The sequence below is a fragment of the Rattus norvegicus genome, chromosome 4, assembly GCF_021556685.1.
Source record: "Rattus norvegicus strain SHRSP/BbbUtx chromosome 4, alternate assembly SHRSP_T2T, whole genome shotgun sequence".
Taxonomy (NCBI): domain Eukaryota; kingdom Metazoa; phylum Chordata; class Mammalia; order Rodentia; family Muridae; genus Rattus; species Rattus norvegicus.
The window spans coordinates 94,610,434-94,628,167 of record NC_141537.1 but is presented as its reverse complement, the minus strand read 5'-3'; the positions used below and the strand labels follow the sequence as shown (position 1 = coordinate 94,628,167).

The window sequence follows — 17,734 nt, the reverse complement described above, 5'->3', positions numbered from 1 at the left end:
GCAGGACCAAGGGCTTCCCCTTCCACTGGTGCTCTTACTAGGCTATTCATTGCTACCTATGAGCTTAAAGTCCAGGGTCAGTCCATGTATAGTCTTTGGGAAGTGGCTTAGTCCCTGGAAGCTCTGGTTGGTTGGCATTGTTGTTCATATGGGGTCTCAAGCCCCTTCAAGCTCTTTCAGTCCTTTCTCTGATTCCTTCAACAGAGGTCCTGTTCTCAGTTCAGTGGTTTGCTGCTGGCATTCGCCTCTGTATTTGCTATACTCTGGCTGTGTCTCTCAGGAGAGATCTACATCTGGTTCCTGTCAGCCTGCACTTCTCTGCTTCATCCATCATATCTAGTTTGGTGGCTGTTTATGTATGGGCCACATGTTGGGCAGGCTCTGCATGGGCGTTCCTTCAGCCTCTGTTCTAAACGTTGCCTCCCTATTCCCTCCCAAGGCTATTCTTGTTCCCGTTTTAAAGAAGGAGTGAAGCATTTGCATGTTGATCATCCGTCTTGAGTTTCATGTGTTCTGTGCATCTAGGGTAATTCAAGCATTTGGGCTAATAGCCACTTATCAATGAGTGCATACCATGTGCGTTTTTCTGTGATTGGGTTACCTCATTCAGGATGATATTTTCCAGTTCCATCCATTTATCTATGAATTTCATAAAGTCATTGTTTTTGATAGATGAGTAGTATTCAATTGTGTAGATGTATCACATTTTCTGTATCCATTCCTCTGTTGAAGGGCATCTGGGTTCTTTCAGCTTCTGGCTATTATAAATAATGCTGTTATGAACATAGTGGAGCATGTGTCTTTGTTATTTGTTGGAGCATCTTTTGGGTATATGCCCAAGAGAGGTATAGCTGGATCCTCAGGTAGTTCAATGTCCAATTTTCTGAGGAACCTCCATAATGATTTCCAGAATGGTTGTACCAATCTGCAATCCACCTACAATGGAGGAGTGTTCCTCTTTCTCCACATCCTCGCTAGCATCTGCTGTCACTGGAATTTTTGATCTTAGCCATTCTGACTGGTGTGAGGTGAAATCTCAGCATTGTTTTGATTTGCATTTCCCTTATGACTGAAGATGTTGAACGTTTCTTTAGGTGCTTCTCAGCCATTCGGCATTCCCCAGCTGTGAATTCTTTGTTTAGCTCTGAACCCCATTTTTAATAGGGTTATTTGTCTCCCTGCAGTCTAACTTCTTGAGTTCTTTGTATATTTTCGATATAAGCCCTCTATTTGTTGTAGGATTGGTAAAGATCTTTTCCCAATCTGTTGGTTGCCGTTTTGTCCTAACATCAGTGTCCTTTGCTTTATAAAAGCTTTGTAGTTTTATGAGATCCCATTTGTCAATTCTTGTTCTTAGAGCATAAGCCATTGGTGTTTTGTTCAAGAAATTTTCTCCAGTGCCCATGTGTTTGAGATGCTTCCCCACTTTTTCTTCTATTAGTTTGAGTGTATCTGGTTTGATGTGGAGGTCCTAGATCCACTTGGACTTAAGCTTTGTACAGGGTGATACGAATGGATTGATCTGCATTCTTCTACATGCTGCCCTCCAGTTGAACCAGCAGCATTTGCTGAAAATGCTATCTTTTTTCCATTGGATGGTTTGGCTCCTTTGTCAAAAATCAAGTGACCATAGGTGTGTGTTTTCATTTCTGGGTCTTCAATTCTATTCCACTGGTCTATCTGCCTGTCTCTGTACTAATATCATACAATTTTTTACTATTGCTCTGTAATACCGCTTGAGTTCAGGGATAGTGATTGCCCCAGAATTCCTTTTATTGTTGAGGATAGTTTTAGAGTCAGAGTTCTAAATGTTTTGGTTTAGGACAAGAATGCATCAACATACACAATGAATTTATTTCTCCCTTCTAGAATTCCTCATGTTTAGGGGACTATGGCCTCAGGTAATAGTTGTTCAAGAAATGCCACTGAAGCTATTCCTAAAAGACTTAGGGATCTCAAGCCCCTTTTTCAGCAAAGTTGTTAGGAGTACTCCTTTCCTTTTAATAGTTTAGCTATAGTGGCCACAGGTAAGTTGGAAATTTTGTGGGAAACAGATGTAAGAAAGATGGATGTCTTATACAACTTAGGAGAGATTATTTCTGCCCATTGGAAGATCTGCATTTCCATTAAAATTTGAAAATCTGAATTACACATGTGGATATCATAGGTGATGTTAAGAAGGCAGAGGATATCAGAAATGTTCAGTATTTCTTAGTACTGTTAAGGATACATAACAAAATTTTTGTGCCATGTATTTGGTACATATCTGAAACCCAAACATTTGGGAAGCTGACACCAGAGTATCCTTGACTGTGATCTAGCCTGATCTACAAAGAAAGAATCTATTTAAAAACAAACAAACAAACAAACAAACAAACAAACAAACAGACAAACAAAACCCAGAAAACTCTAAAATGGACTGCGGGTGATGACACATGGCAACAATCTTAATACTCATGGAAACCAGAGGCAGGGGTATGTCTGTGAGTACAGGCCAGCCCAGTCTCCACATTGAATTCTAGAACAGTCAGATGTAAATTCCTTTAACATAGGAACTGGGATGCTGTCATAGCAATCATACCTTGTTTCTCCCTTTTCCTACATGATATATCATGAAAAATATTTATCTCAACATTGTATGAATGAACATAAAGATCTTTTCATAACCTGAAGTTTGATGTTTTGTCCTATTTACAGGGTTCATTGCCTTACAAAAGCTTTTCAATTTCATGAGGTCCCATTTGTCAGTTGTTGATCTTAGAGACTATTGGTGTTTTCTGTTCAGGAAAATTTTCCCTGTGCATTCAAGGCTCCTAATTTCTCTTCTGTTAGAATCAATGTATCTGGTTTTATGTGGAAGTCGTCTTACCCATTGGACTTGAGCTTGATAGATATGGATCAATTTGCATTCTTCTATATACAGACCACTAGTTAGCCCAGCACCATTTGTTGAATATGCTTTTTCCCCCCTACTGTATGAGTTTGACTACTTTGTCAAAGATCAAGTGTCCATAGGTGTGTGGTCTTATTTCTGGGTCATAATTCTACTCCATTGATCAATTTGTCTTACAACACCATGAAGTTTTTATCACTGTTGCTTTGTAGAACAGCTTGAGGTCAGGGATGGTAAAGAATTTCCTTCAGAAATTCTTTTATTGTTGATAATTCTTTTGCTTCCCTGGGGTTTTTGTTTTTCTATGTGAAGTTGATAATTACTCTTTCTATATCTATATAGAATTGTGTTGGAATTTTAATAGGAATTGCATTAAATCTGTAGATTGCTTTTGGGAGGATGCCTATTTTGTTATGTTAATCCTACCAATCCTTGAGCATGGGACATCTTTCCATTTTCTAAGATCTCCTACAATTTCTTTCTTCAGATACTTGAAGTTCTTGTCATATAAATATTTCACTTGTTTGATTAGAGTTACACTAAGACATTTTATATTATTTATAATTATTGTGTCATTTTCCTACTTTCTTTCTCAACTCATTTATCATTTGTATAAAGGAAGACTATTGTTGTTTTGTTGGTTTGTTTGCTTAGTTAATTATATATCCAGACACTTTGCTTAAGTTGTTTATAAACTGTAGATGTTATCTGGTGTAATTTTGGGAGTTGCTTATGTATATTATCTTATCATCCACAAATACTGATACCTTGACTTCTTCCTTTCCAATTTATATAACCCTATGTCTAATTGAGGGCTAGTATCCAAAATATACAAAGGCCTCAAGAAGTCAGACTCCAAAAAAATGAAATAACCCAAGTGGGGTACAGAGTTAAACAAAGAATTCTCAAGAAAGGAATCTCGAATGGCTGAGAAGCCCTTAAAGAAATGCTCAAATCCTTAGTCATCAGGAAAATGCAATCAAATGACTGCGAAATTCCACCCTAAACCAATCAGAAAGGCTAAGAAAAAATTCAAGGACAGTACATGCCTGTAAGAATAGGGAAAAAGAGGAACATTCTTCCATTACTGGTGGGATTATAAACTAGGATAACTGCTCTGGAAATCAATCTGGTGGCTTCCCAGAAAACTGGAAGTAATTCTACCTGAAAACCCCACTATACCATTCCTGAGAATGTATCCAAAAGATGTTCTACCATACCACAAAGACACATGCTCCACTGACTTTATAGCAGTCTTATTTGTAATGGCCAGAAGCTGGAAACAACCCAGATGTCCTTCAACCAAAGAATAGATACAGAAAATATGGTTCACTTGCACTATGGAATACTATTCTTCTATTAAGAACAAGGACATCATAATTTTTGCAGGCAAATGGATAGAATTAGAAAGTATCATCTTGAGTGAGATAACCTAGACCCAAAAGGACATACAGAGCAGTCATAGTAGTTGACTGAGACAAATGTAGATACTTACAGTCAACCACTGGATTGAGGTTGGGAACCCATATGGAGGAGTTGCGGGGAAGACTGAAGGAGCTGAGGGGGATTGCAACCCTATATGAAGAACAACAGCGTCGACTGATTTGGATCCCTCAAAGCTCCCAGAGATTAGGCAAAAACCGAGGAGCATACATGGGCTGATCTGTGGACCCAGGTATATGTGTAGTGAAGGACTACCATATGGGAGAGAATGTGCTTAATCTTGTGAAAGCTTGATGCCCCAGGGAGGATGGATGCTAGTGGGGGTGAGGAGGAGGTGGGTGAGTGGCTGGGGGTAACCCCTCAGAGGCATGAGGAATGGGTGAATAACTCAGGGGGAGGGGACAAGGAAGGGGGCAACATTTGTAGTGTAAATAAATTAGATAATAATAATAATGATGATAATAATAATAATAAAGACCATACAATTTTCCTAAATTTGTATGGCTAGATTTTCATTAATGTCACCATTGACAGCTAACTAATTGTCATCTTTCCACTAAAAATGATATCTTCACATAACCCACCAGATTACAAAAGCAGAACAATGGAGTTTTAAATTTGAATATCCTTAAAAATTCGTGTAGTACTTCATCAATTCCCAAGCATTCCCAGAAGGGGATCATTCCCAACCCGTGTTAAGAAAGTATTCTGAGGAGTCACATCAGAACTCAGTGAGGAGCTACCACTGTCACTGGGTGACTGGATTATCAGTGCCTTATACTACTACACCTGCCAGAGAAACTGACCTGAGTTATGAAACAGAACCCCAGGAAATCCCGGCTCATTGATAGCCTCACACTCTTTCAGAGAAGCCTGTAAATCGGCCCTTAGTCACTTACCCATACCATGATATTTCTTTAGGTAATACACACTTTGTTCCTTTTTCATCCTTTAAGCCTTTCCCTGGTTGAGTTAAAGAATATCCCTTTAGTTCTTATCCTCAGAATCTATTGATTACTTTTTGGAGCTATTAGCTACCCATTGTTTTCTCAAATAATAAAGAGGCCACTGTAATCTTTAAAGGAGTTGGACAATTTTATGCTACAGATAACTTCTCATTTTCTTGAAGAAAACACCAATATCGTATTTCAAATTTGTTCTGAAACTGTCTGCATCCCCTACAAACACACAGACACAGACACACACATGCACACACATGCACACCCACACATGCACACAAACTAAATTATCACTTATTTGTCCTCATTAAACTTCATCTTACTTATAATCACCTTGTTTAATTTGTCAAGGTCCTCATAAATTCTTAAAGTGTGGTTCAAGTCAATAATCACCCCTACTCAATGAAGAGTAATCTGCATATTTAATAAGCTCACTCCCTATTCCATATTTCAAATCAACACTGAAATGTTAATTAGTATCCAGACCAATGCTGACTTGTGAAAAACTACTTTCTTCAATATACCCTTCAAGGCTGACATTGAACCATTGATCATTACCTTGCATATGGCCTATTAACAAGCTATGTTACAATAATACACACGAATCCTACATAAAACAATGGTCCAATAAAATACAGTGTGAATTCAAATAAACAATAAATAGTAATTTGTAAACTTGTTTATAGATCTTTTTAAGACATTCAAAATATTAATTATATCATCAAAACCTTTGAGTCCGGGTATCAGTGGAGACTGAGGAGAAAGAAGTTAAATAACTGTAAACTACTTTAGTAGCTAACAGAAAGATCAAGTGAAACATTCTCTCACAGTAATATGACAAGTTAGGGTGTTTGTGAATCTTAGCACAAGCAGAGATGGTGCTTCTTCACAACAGAACTGGAGACCAAAGCTCTACTGATAATTTAAAATTACCCACTGCCAAAAAGATGTAGTCCCTCTCAATGCAGTGAGTCTGGGGATTTTTCCAAAACCCTCATTTATATTTTCAACAAGGATTCACAGAAATTGTATTCCATCTAAGTGATATTTTGTTTTCAATCAACTTCAACTAATGTTGGTATAGCGGATCCATCTGGCTACTGAGACGTACTGGAAATGCAAGGTTCAAATGCCCGAACTGCAAATGTACCTCCAAACTAAATTCAACTGGAAATCTAGAGTATTGGCAGCATTTTCTCATGGAAACCTCAGACATTTTGGAGTAGAGCACAAGCCACCTGCTGCTGACCCTACTCCTCATCCTCCCTGTTCTGGTCCTTTCTCTCACACCTGGCTCTTCTCCAACCTCATCTTTAGCGTCAGTGCTTGAGAATGAGGAGTCTACTAGGAGTGTTGTGTGTGCGTAGGAGAGGAGGATAAAGCCATCAAAATGAATTGAGTATGCTTAAATGGCAAGACAAGGAGAAACTAAAAACATTGAAACTAATGAAGTCTAACAGCTCCGGGGTGTAGGAAGGAGGCAAACACACCAAGGTTGCTGGCAAGGTGGAGGATGCATGAGTGGAGGAGGAGAGAAAGTGGTAGTTTAAAAACAAAAGCAGGAAAAGAAGACAGAGGTGTTGCTAGGAAAGTCTTTGACATTTCCTTTATTTTTTCTTTCCTTTTTTTTGCACTGGCATACATTCATTGTTCATAGTGCTATTTCAGGCATCATGTACTTTGAGCACCTTACCTGCATCGCAGCTGACAGGTATTTGGCGATTCTAAAACTTGTCTATTGTGAATTGAATTGGAAAAAAATGGATATTCAAGGACCCGTGTCTAAGTTTTCCTAGAATCCTTCTGTTATAGCTTATAGTATGCTACTTTATCTATCTATCATCTATCTATCTATCTATCTATCTATCTATCTATCTATCTATCTATCTATCTATCTATCTATCTATCTATCTCTCCATCCATCCATCCATCCATCCATCCATCCATCCATCCATCCATCCATCCATCTATCTATCTATCTATCTATCTATCTATCTATCTATCTATCTATCTATCTATCTACCTATTGATTGATCAATCCTGCTCTGTAGAACATGCTGGCATCAAACTCATAAAGTTCCCCTTCTCTGACTCCCATGTGCTGATATTAACGGAGCACATCACACTAGCACAGTGTATTTTTAGGTCTCTGAGGAAATTCCATAGTTCTGTGCACAGTGGAAATTTTACTTTATATCATCAAAAGCAGCAACTCCATTTCCTTAGCAGAATTTACTTTTACTCATTTTCCTTATAAGAGACCTTTGGATGCTGAGACAGGATCTCAAAGTAATTTTAATTTGCATTTTCCCAAAGTCTAAGACTATTTAATTTGTCATGTTTGTTGGTCAATTCCCTTTCTTGTGTGAAGAGTGTCTTCATTTCATTAGCGTGTTCACTGATCATATTATTTTGTTTGGGTACTAGGTTTTATGATTTCTCAGATATTGATGCTCTATCAGGTATGCAGATAACAAAGATACTTTCCTCTTTGTTGGTCCGTCTCTTCATTTGAATACTGTTTACTTGCCATGCAGAAACTTTTATATTTTATATAATCCTACTGGTCAATTCTTAGGATTATTTGCTGAGCTCCTGGAATCCTTTTAAGTAAGACCTTGCTTATGGCCAACTCCTGAAGAGTTTCTTCTAATTATTTCAAAATTCGACTTATAATAAAGTATTTGATATATTTTGAAATTATTTAAACAAGGGCAAACACTAGATTTTTCACTCTATATGTGAATACCTGACCCTTCTATTACTATTAGTGGAATATGTAATGCTTCCTCAAAAGTTTGTTCAAAATCACATGGACATAATTGTATATATCTAATCCTGAGTTGCTCTCTTCTTTTCAACTCTACTTTATTGACTGAAATGTTTGTTTTGTGTCAGTTTCTTGAGATTTTTATTACCATAGTGCCATGCTGTAAGCTGAGGTTGGAAATTGTGCTTTATTATAACATTTTTAGCATTGATTTTTCTGCTTAGTATTACATTTGCCATTTGGATTATTTTTCTTTTATATGAATTATAGACTACTTTGTTTTATCCATTTCTCTAATGGACACCCTTGGTAATTTTATTGGGATAACAACACTTTTAACATTTTACCCATGTTTAGTTTTCCAGCCCATAGATCCATTATTATGAATATCTTCTTGTATCTTTTAAATATCGTTTTCTGTGCTCTATAACTTTAAAAGTGCTCTTGCTGTTTGCTATAGGTATTATGATTTCTTATTATTGTTTTTTCTTTATTTCGTTTAGTAAAGCTACCGATTTTGCATGTTGCTTCAATGTGTGTATCTGTTTCAAGAATATTCTTGTAGAGTCTTTAAGGTGTCCTTTGTATAATATTAAAACATGCACAAATAAGTATTATTTTTTTCTAATTGTGTACATCTTGAGTATGTTTGATTATATCATGTATATTCTACAGAACTGGCATAAGATTAAGGACTTTAATTTTTGTTTATAACAACGTTTTTCTTTCTGCTTTCATTATGATGCATAGCTTTACTGACTATAATAGCCAGACACAGCAGTCATTGTCTTTTAGAAGTTATTTCCGGATGACTTCTCTTTTTTGTATGATGTCTTTCTCTTATAGAGTTTAATGTTCTTTCTTTGGGAAGTTATTTTCTGGTCTTGTTCATTTACTGGTCCTAGTATCTCATATAACTGGATGGCTATTTGTTTCCTTAGACTTAATAAAATTTCTCTGAGACCTTTGTTAAGTATGTTTTCTGTACCTTTAGATCAATGTTCTTCTCACTCTTTAATGTTGATTATTGGCAGATTTGGTCATTTGATGCTCTCCCATTGATTTTGTATATTCTGCTGATAAATTATTATTGTCATTTTGGGAATGTGAATAATCTGCCTTATCTTAAAGCTCTCATATTCTATTTTTCTCTTGACCTAGTCAACCGGTGAGGCTTTCCATAGAGATCTTTACAGACTTATTTGAGATATCATTTCCAAGATTTCAATTTGAAATTTTCAGCCTTTATATATTTTATTAATTTCTCATTTCATAGCCTATTTTGACTTCTTTACATATATGAGCTATTAGTGCTCAGTTGAGTTCATTCCATATTTAATCATGTGTTCACTAATTTTGTTGAACATTCTTATAATCATTTGCTTATTCCTTTGGGATTTCATATGACTAAGTACTGATTTTCCAAGGAATTATGTTGCCTGTATTTTTATGTTTCTTGTGTTTCTACACTGAGACTTGTATATCTGTGGTAAAGTGTTTGAAATTTAAAAAAAAAGAAGAACACTTGTTTTATTTTCATGGGAGCATGTGTAACATTCAGATAGAAATGGGATATGTTAGGACCAAGATATTTTCTCCCCTATTTTCTTGGTCATCTAAGTTAGTAGATAACAGTCAGTCCATGTCTCTAGGAAACCAGTCTTTGAATCCAGATCTGTTATGAAAATAAAGTATAAATGGCAGACACGACTACAATATTCTGATATGCCTACCCTGAAGATATATTTCTTTTTTTTTTCATTTGCAAAAGGACTGGTATTTTACCAAATGTATTATTCTAACCACGAACATTGTCTAATCAGTCCATTTTCTTTGGCCAACTGTGCATTTGAAAACACGTATTAGATATTGTTGTGCAATACAAGGTCACACAGATTTAATTGTTATGTTTTAAGAACTTTGTATTTTTACCTTTGTGAGCCATTTTGACCTAACATCTATATGTGATGGACAGAGTGGCCCTAGCTCATCTGGGTGCCTATCCAGTTGTCCTGATCTCATTTGTTGCAGGGACCATTATCTTAGCATGGGAGGTCTTAGACCCTTGGAAAATGAGCTGATTAAGGATGTACAGATTTGTTTCTGGACTCCAGTCCTACTGTGTGTATCTCCATCTCTCCCCTTGCGCCCTCATCGCATGCTTGGTATAGCTCAGCAATCAGTTTTGAAGCTAAGAAGTATATTTTCCAACTTAACTGTTTTTCAAGGTTGTCTTTGCTGTTCTGAGTACCTTTCAATTCCTAAAATTGTTGACATGCTTCTTCCTTCCTGTAAAACAGGAAGATGCATTTGTGAAGAGTTTGCTCTGAATATGCAGTTCCCTCTCAGTAACACTACTGCTACATTAACATTGTAAAGTCTTCCAACCCATGATCAGGAGATTTCTCCACTGCTTTTTATCAATGATATACGCTTTCAATGTATAAGCCTTGTACTTCCTTGACTGCCTTTATTCCTAAATACTTTATTCTTTTTAATACTATTATAAAGAGATTTTTTTTTCTAAATCCCTTACTTAGATGGTCATTGTCAGCCTACAGAGATACAATGGGGTTTCTATGGTGCCTTGTATTTTGTGGCCTTGGTGAACTTGTTAACTTTAACATGTGTCTTTGTTCTTCGGTTTCTGTGTTTGGTATAAAGATGTGGCCAACCATCGGAATGATCTCATAGACCCCAGTTGGGGAGTTAGGGGAAGGACTAAAGGAGCTGACGGGGCCATATCTGGCTTCAATGGGAGGGGAGGCCCTTGGTCCTGTGAAGGCTTGATGCCCCAGTGTAGATGAATGCTTGGGTGGTAACGCAGGAGTGGATGGGTGGGAGGGGGAGCACTTTCATAGAAGTAGAGTAAGGGGGATAGAATAGTGGGTTTGCAGAGGTGAAACCAGGAAAAAGGATAACATTTAAAATGTAAATAAATAAAATATCCAAAAAAATGTGACATCAGCAAATAGACACGGTCTTATCTGTTCATTCCGAGTCTTGGCATCTTTTATTTACTTTTCTTATCTAATTATCTGGCTATGATTTTTGTTACAATATTGAAAAGAACTGGTAAAAATGGCCACTTCAATTGTTACAACTGAGAGGAAAATGTCCTTTCAGGCTTAGTGTTGTAGGCAGTGTCTCCACCTGGAGAAGCTATTTCTGGCTGGAGGACACAGGGCACTGATAGTTTGATAATGAAAGTTATGTCTTGCCCTGCCTAGACCCTCTTGCTGCTTCTTGATCCCTATGAGGCAGCTGTTTTTCCTCTTCCCATGCTTCCTCTAAGAAGCCCAGCCTCAACACAGTCCCTGAAGTGATAGAACCCAGGACTCCATTAAAATTCCTGAAAGAGTGAGTTCAAATCTATCACATGCACACACAGAATACATTTGTGGGTTTTTGTCACAGCCATAGGATAGTGGTTAACACCGTTCCTTCTTTCTTTCTCTTGGAGGAAAATAACTTCCTTTTTACTATCAGAGTCAGTCTTAGTTGTAGATTTGCATAAATATCATTCCCTACATCAGGGAACTTCCAGTGTGCTCTAAATTTCTGAAAAAGGGGTAGTTTTTTTTAAGACCTTACATATTTAATACAGTGTGTTACCCCTGTACAAATGGAAAAAACTTAAGTTCAACATTTCTAGACCAATATGGCTGTTAATTTCTGTACAGTGCCAACTCAACACAGTAAACGGGGATACTTTTTTCCAAAGTTGACAGCACAGCTAAAGTTTCAAAAAATTCAAATTATATATCTGTATATATATATTTATATTTATATTTATATAAAAAGACCAATAATAGCAGTGTGTTATGCATCAACAGCAGCAACAGCTTTTCCAGGTTCTGCAGTCATCTGAACCAAACTGTAGAGACATCCAGCATACTCCATTAAAAAAAAAAAGTAAAAAAACAAAACCCGAGAAAACAGCACAGTTCTGTTACTCTTGTGGTACCTGGCACCATTTTTTTTTAAATTAGCTTCTCAATCATCATTTGGAAAGAAAACATTCTGAGCAACATCATTAAAAACAGCTCTGATAAAGCACGGTCACTACTACGTATCATAAAGCAGGTACAAGCTATTTTACATCCACAGAGGTATGATACAGTACTGTCCTACATCTATAATACTAGAGGATACAATTTAAAAGGCATTATTTGAGACTTGATTCTACTTTTCCAGCAGAGGGCCCAAAGGATGGTGTGACACAGCTTTGTAAAGAAACATACTCTAGACAGGATTTCCTTTCACTAGTGGCACAGTTCTAAGGATTCATTCTCTCCATGAATGTCAGCTAAAACCGTTATTAAAAAAAAGAAATATCCCTAGAACAAAACCGTATAACCACTGGATTCACATGAAGATGACCTAGTGGAGACAAGCTGGACCTTACCTTACCAACAAGCTATCAAATCTGTTATGTTTAAACAGTGAGACCTCCAAGGAAGGAGATGCCAAGTAGTGCTTCAAAGCTTCGGACCACAATCAAACACAGCATCCTTTTCAACAGAAGCAGAAGCTCATCTGAATATGCTCAAGGATGCTGACATCAACATTTAATCATCTCCTCACTCATCCAGGAAGAAGGGGAGATCAGTTACTACTGTACTTTATTGTGTTCAACCAAATCACCATGTTACAAAAATAGCAAGCTGCCATAATAAAAAATAAGGCTCCTCTATCCAGCACCAGATAGCATCATTTTACTTTCAAGCCTAGAAATTGCACACTTGTATATAAACCAACCGAAGATGAGGATTGAGAGTTCATCTTGGTGGATTTTTCCTTTGATGAATATGAAGTGTCCTTCCTTATCTTTTTTGATGACTTTTAATTGAAAATTGATTTTATTTGATATTAGAATGGCTACTCCAGCTTGCTTCTTCTGACCCTTTGCTTGGAAAGTTGTTTTCCAGCCTTTCACTCTGAGGTAGTGTCTGTCTTTGTCTCTGAGGTGTGTTTCCTGTAGGCAGGAGAATGCAGGGTCCTCATTGCGTATCCAGTTTGTTAATCTATGTCTTTTTATTGGGGAGTTGAGGCCATTGATGTTGAGAGATATTAAGGAATAGTGATTATTGCTTCCTGTTCTATTCATATTTGGATGTGAGGTTATGTTTGTGTGCTTTTCTTCTCTTTGTTTTGTTGCCAAGATGATTAGTTTCTTGCTTCTTCTAGGGTATAGCTTACCTCCTTATGTTGGGCTTTACCCTTTATTATCCTTTGTAGTGCTGGATTTGTAGAAAGATATTGTGTAAATTTGGTTTTGTCATGGAATATCTTGGTTTCTCCATCTATGTTAATTGAGAGTTTTGCAGGATACAGTAACCTGGGCTGGCATTTGTGTTCTCTTAGGGTCTGTATGACATCTGTCCAGGATCTTCTGGCCTTCATAGTTTCTGGCGAGAAGTCTGGTGTGATTCTGATAGGTCTGCCTTTATATGTTACTTGACCTTTTTCCCTTACTGCTTTTAATATTCTTTCTTTATTTTGTGCGTTTGGTGTTTTGACAATTGTGTGACGGGAGGTGTTTCTTTTCTGGTCCAATCTATTTGGAGTTCTGTAGGCTTCTTGTATGCCTATGGGTATCTCTTCTTTTAGGTTAGGGAAGTTTTCTTCTATGATTTTGTTCAAGATATTTACTGGTCCTTTGAGCTGGGAGTCTTCACTCTCCTCTATACCTATTATCCTTAGGTTTGATCTTCTCATTGAGTCCTGGACTTCCTGTATGTTTTGGACCAGTAGCTTTTTGTGCTTTACATTATCTTTGACAGTTGAGTCAATAATTTCTATGGAATCTTCTGCTCCCGAGATTCTCTCTTCCATCTCTTGTATTGTGTTGGTGAAGCTTGTATCTACAGCTCCTTGTCTTTTCTTTTGATTTTCTATGTCCAGGGTTGTTTCCATGTGTTCTTTCTTGATTGCTTCTATTTCCATTTTTAATTCCTTCAACTGTTTGATTGTGTTTTCCTGGAATTCTTTCAGGGATTTTTGCGATTCCTCTCTGTAGGCTTCTACTTGTTCTCTAAGGGAGTTCTTTATGTCTTTCTTGAAGTCCTCTAGCATCATGATCAAATATGATTTTGAAACTAGATCTTGCTTTTCTGGTGTGTTTGGATATTCCGTGTTTGCTTTGGTGGGAGAATTGGGCTCCGATGATGCCATGTAGTCTTGCTTTCTGTTGCTTGGGTTCCTGCGCTTGCCTCTCACCATCAGATTATCTCTAGTGTTACTTTGTTCTGCTATTTCTGACCGTGGCTAGACTGTCCTATAAGCCTGTGTGTCAGGAGTGCTGTAGACCTGTTTTCCTGTTTTCTTTCAGCCAGTTATGGGGACAGAGTGTTCTGCTTTCGGGCGTGTAGTTTTTCCTCTCTACAGGTCTTCAGCTGTTCCTGTGGGCCTGTGTCTTGAGTTCACCAGTCAGGTTTCTTGCAGGGGAAAAGTTGGTCCTACCTGTGGTTCCAAGGCTCAGGTTTGCTCGTGGGGTACTGCCTAAGTCCTCTCCGAGGTGGCAGCAACCGGGAAGATCTGCGCCGCTCTTTCCGGGAGCCTCCATGCACCAGGGTTCCAGATGACGTTTGGTGTTTTCCTCTGGCGTCTGGATGTGCACAGAGTGCAGTCTCTTCTGGTTTCCCAGGCGTGTCTGCCTCTCTGAAGGTTTAGCTCTCCCTCCCACGGGATTTGGGTGCAGAGAACTGTTTATCCGGTCTGTTTCCTTCAGGTTCCGGCGGTGTCTCAGGCGCAGGGGTCCTGCCGCTCCTGGGCCCTCCCCTACGGGAACCCAGAGGCCTTATACAGTTTCCTCTTGGGCCAGGGATGTGGGCAGGGGTGGGCAGTGTTGGTGGTCTCCTCCGCTCTGCAGCCTCAGGAGTGCCCACCTGATCAGGCGGTGAGGTCTCTCTCCCACGGGGTTTGGGAGCAGAGAGCTGCTGTGGGCCGGGATCCGCGGGTGTTGGACTTCCGGTAAACACAGGAAGTGCCCGGTCCTAGAGGAATTTTGCCTCTGTGTGTCCTGAGTTCACCAAGCAGGTTTCTTGCAGGGGAAAAGTTGGTCCTACCTGCGGTTCCAAGGCTCAAGTTTGCTAGTGGGGTACTGCCTAAGTCCTCTCCGCTGTGGCAGCAATCGGGAAGATCTGCGCCGCTGTTTCCGGGAGCCTCCGTGCACCAGGGTTCCAGATGGCGTTTGGTGTTTTCCTCTCAAGATATATTTCATAGTCAATTTTTTAAAAAATATTTTTTCAACGTTAATAATTTTCAGAATAAAGGAGCATGCATATATGATGTGTACTAAGATATTATATAGTGAATACGGGAATAGAAAGTAAATAAGTAGAAATAATCTAGTATTTAGTTTTAGAGAAACAGTAAAAATTAGAAGAGAGAAAGTAAATAGTCTGGGAAAACAATACAGAGATGGGGAATCAATAAAGCTATTTTACTTAAAAAAGGAAAGAAAACGGTATTAGATTGATATCTTAACCTCTTAACCCCCCTCCCCCCAACTTGTGGCTAAGGGAGGGAGATCCACAAATTCACACCAACTTGTTTTCACTGACAAACCTAAAACAAGAACAAAACAAAACAAAAAACAGGAAGAGGATAGACCTAACTGATTCTCTAAACTGAAATTGGATAGTACATACAGGAAGTATAAAAGCAAAGAAACTTGTTCAGGAGAGTAGAGGCTGCTGTTTTCCCCAGCATGGAACAGGTACACATCCTTTCTGAATATTGCTGACTCTGGTGATTGAGACTTGATTTCCATAATCCCATGTCTCAGCTAATCTTCTATCAGCTACTTTAGGGTCTGACTTTTTTCTTTGAGTTATTGAACCCATGAATTAGTGTAGCACCCACCATATGCTAGGCTAGTGCTCCACCCCTGACTTATAGTCCCATTAATATTGATCATTTCTATCTCTGTTCTTCCCATACTAGTTTCCCAAAAGTATGTCCCCTCTTCAAATGCCATCTATTTATAGAGTGGTGCTCTGGTAAACTGCCCAGCACAGGGTTTTGACTAAGTGTATAAACTTGTGGGAGGAGATGTTTTATCAGAATTCTCACAGGAAATGAAAGGATCAAGAAGATTAGAAAAGATAGGAATTCATATCTTGAATATTTAACAATTTTCTAGTGGAGAGAGACAAAGCTGGAAGGAGAGAAGGAACATTGTGAGAGAGAAGAGGAAGTCTGAGAGAGGAATAGAGGGAGGGTGGGAGGGAGGGGAGAGGGGGGAGATTGATTTATCATATTAGAGACTGCAAGGGCTCATTGGGTCTCCTGGGAGTGACAAATAAAATGGGAGACAGCATTTAATTAAGTACCCAGTGAAGGATGCATTTGAAAGACCAACACATACATCCTCGGGTTTTGCTTCCTTTTTTAGAAGATAAAATTCTGTCTAGGGCACCCAGATAGCTCCATGCTCATAAAACATCCATCACTGTAGTACTTATGTGCCAAGATAACTAAGCCATCTCAACTCTGAACAATACAGAGTTGGGAGATGAATGCCTTCCTGTGTCTGCAGTGCCCACGAGTTCTGGAGCTAAGCCTCCACAATTCTGCGGAGATGAAACATAGAAGCAGAATGAATCAAGCCCAGCTTCCCTCAACCATCCTGACAGAGGCTGTTCCTAATAAAGTGTGCAATTCCCTACTGAGAGCTCTGAAATAGGCTTCTATGGAACAATTGAAGGGAGAGTAGGTGAGATACTGTGTAAAGCAAGGGAGTGTATCATTTGAGGACTTTGGTCTTATATAAAATACAGCATGAAGGAGTGACTTCTTTGTTTCTTTTGTGTTTTATGTGGTTGATATGCACATTGTAGACTTCAGCAGTCTCAAGCTAAATTCAAGAATTCCTTTTCTGGTTATTTATTGGCTGAATATTATTTGTAACAACTATGCTCTCAGTATTTAATTAGGTACTACATAAGATCCTTCCCAGGTTGATACAACAGTGATTAAAAGCAGCCCTTGAGGAAATGCATTTTAATTAAAAAGATAAAACAATAGAGCAATATGCCAATACAAGGCCAGATAGAGTTCACAGTGTGGTGGTGGTAGGCAGGTGTAAGAGGTTTGAAACAGAAAGACACTAAAATCTATTCTTGGATATGGGGGAATCTACATAGAAGTGCTCTGTGAGATATTGATTATGACAAGAGAAAATAAAGATGACTTATAAAAAATACTTGTCTAACAATCTGACTCACAGTTATTGCCAGTCACTGACAGCAGCTTCATTGGATGCTGTAGTTACGCACTAAAGTGAAACCATCAAGTGAGTCATTCCTTTAATTTATATTTATGCTTAAATTATAGTTGGGCTTGGCTGAAATGGTACCCCCCACACCTTTTGGTTTTGGATAGGATTAGAGTATCAAGTGACAAGGCCCAGTGACAATTACCTTGAAAAGTGGGCCACACGATTGGCAGTGGCATTTGTGACAGAAACAATACATATCAGCAAATATATCACAGATTTCCTTGAATGTGGATAAGAGGAAGGAGGATGTGACTAGGCAAATTAAGGAGGAGGAAAAGCTTTGTGTGGATGGCATAGTGGTGCATTTTGATTATAGTGGTAGCTAGACAATTCTTTGCCTGTGATAAATGGCATGTAGACCATTACAATGTAAAGTTTTCCCT

The 17,734-nt window shown here is 38.4% G+C and overlaps 1 protein-coding gene across 2 annotated transcripts in view; it reads right to left on the bottom strand.

Annotated features, from left to right (window-relative positions):
• Grid2 (glutamate ionotropic receptor delta type subunit 2) overlaps positions 1–17,734 on the bottom strand; it is a 1,491,717-nt gene that overhangs the window by 268,436 nt on the left and 1,205,547 nt on the right.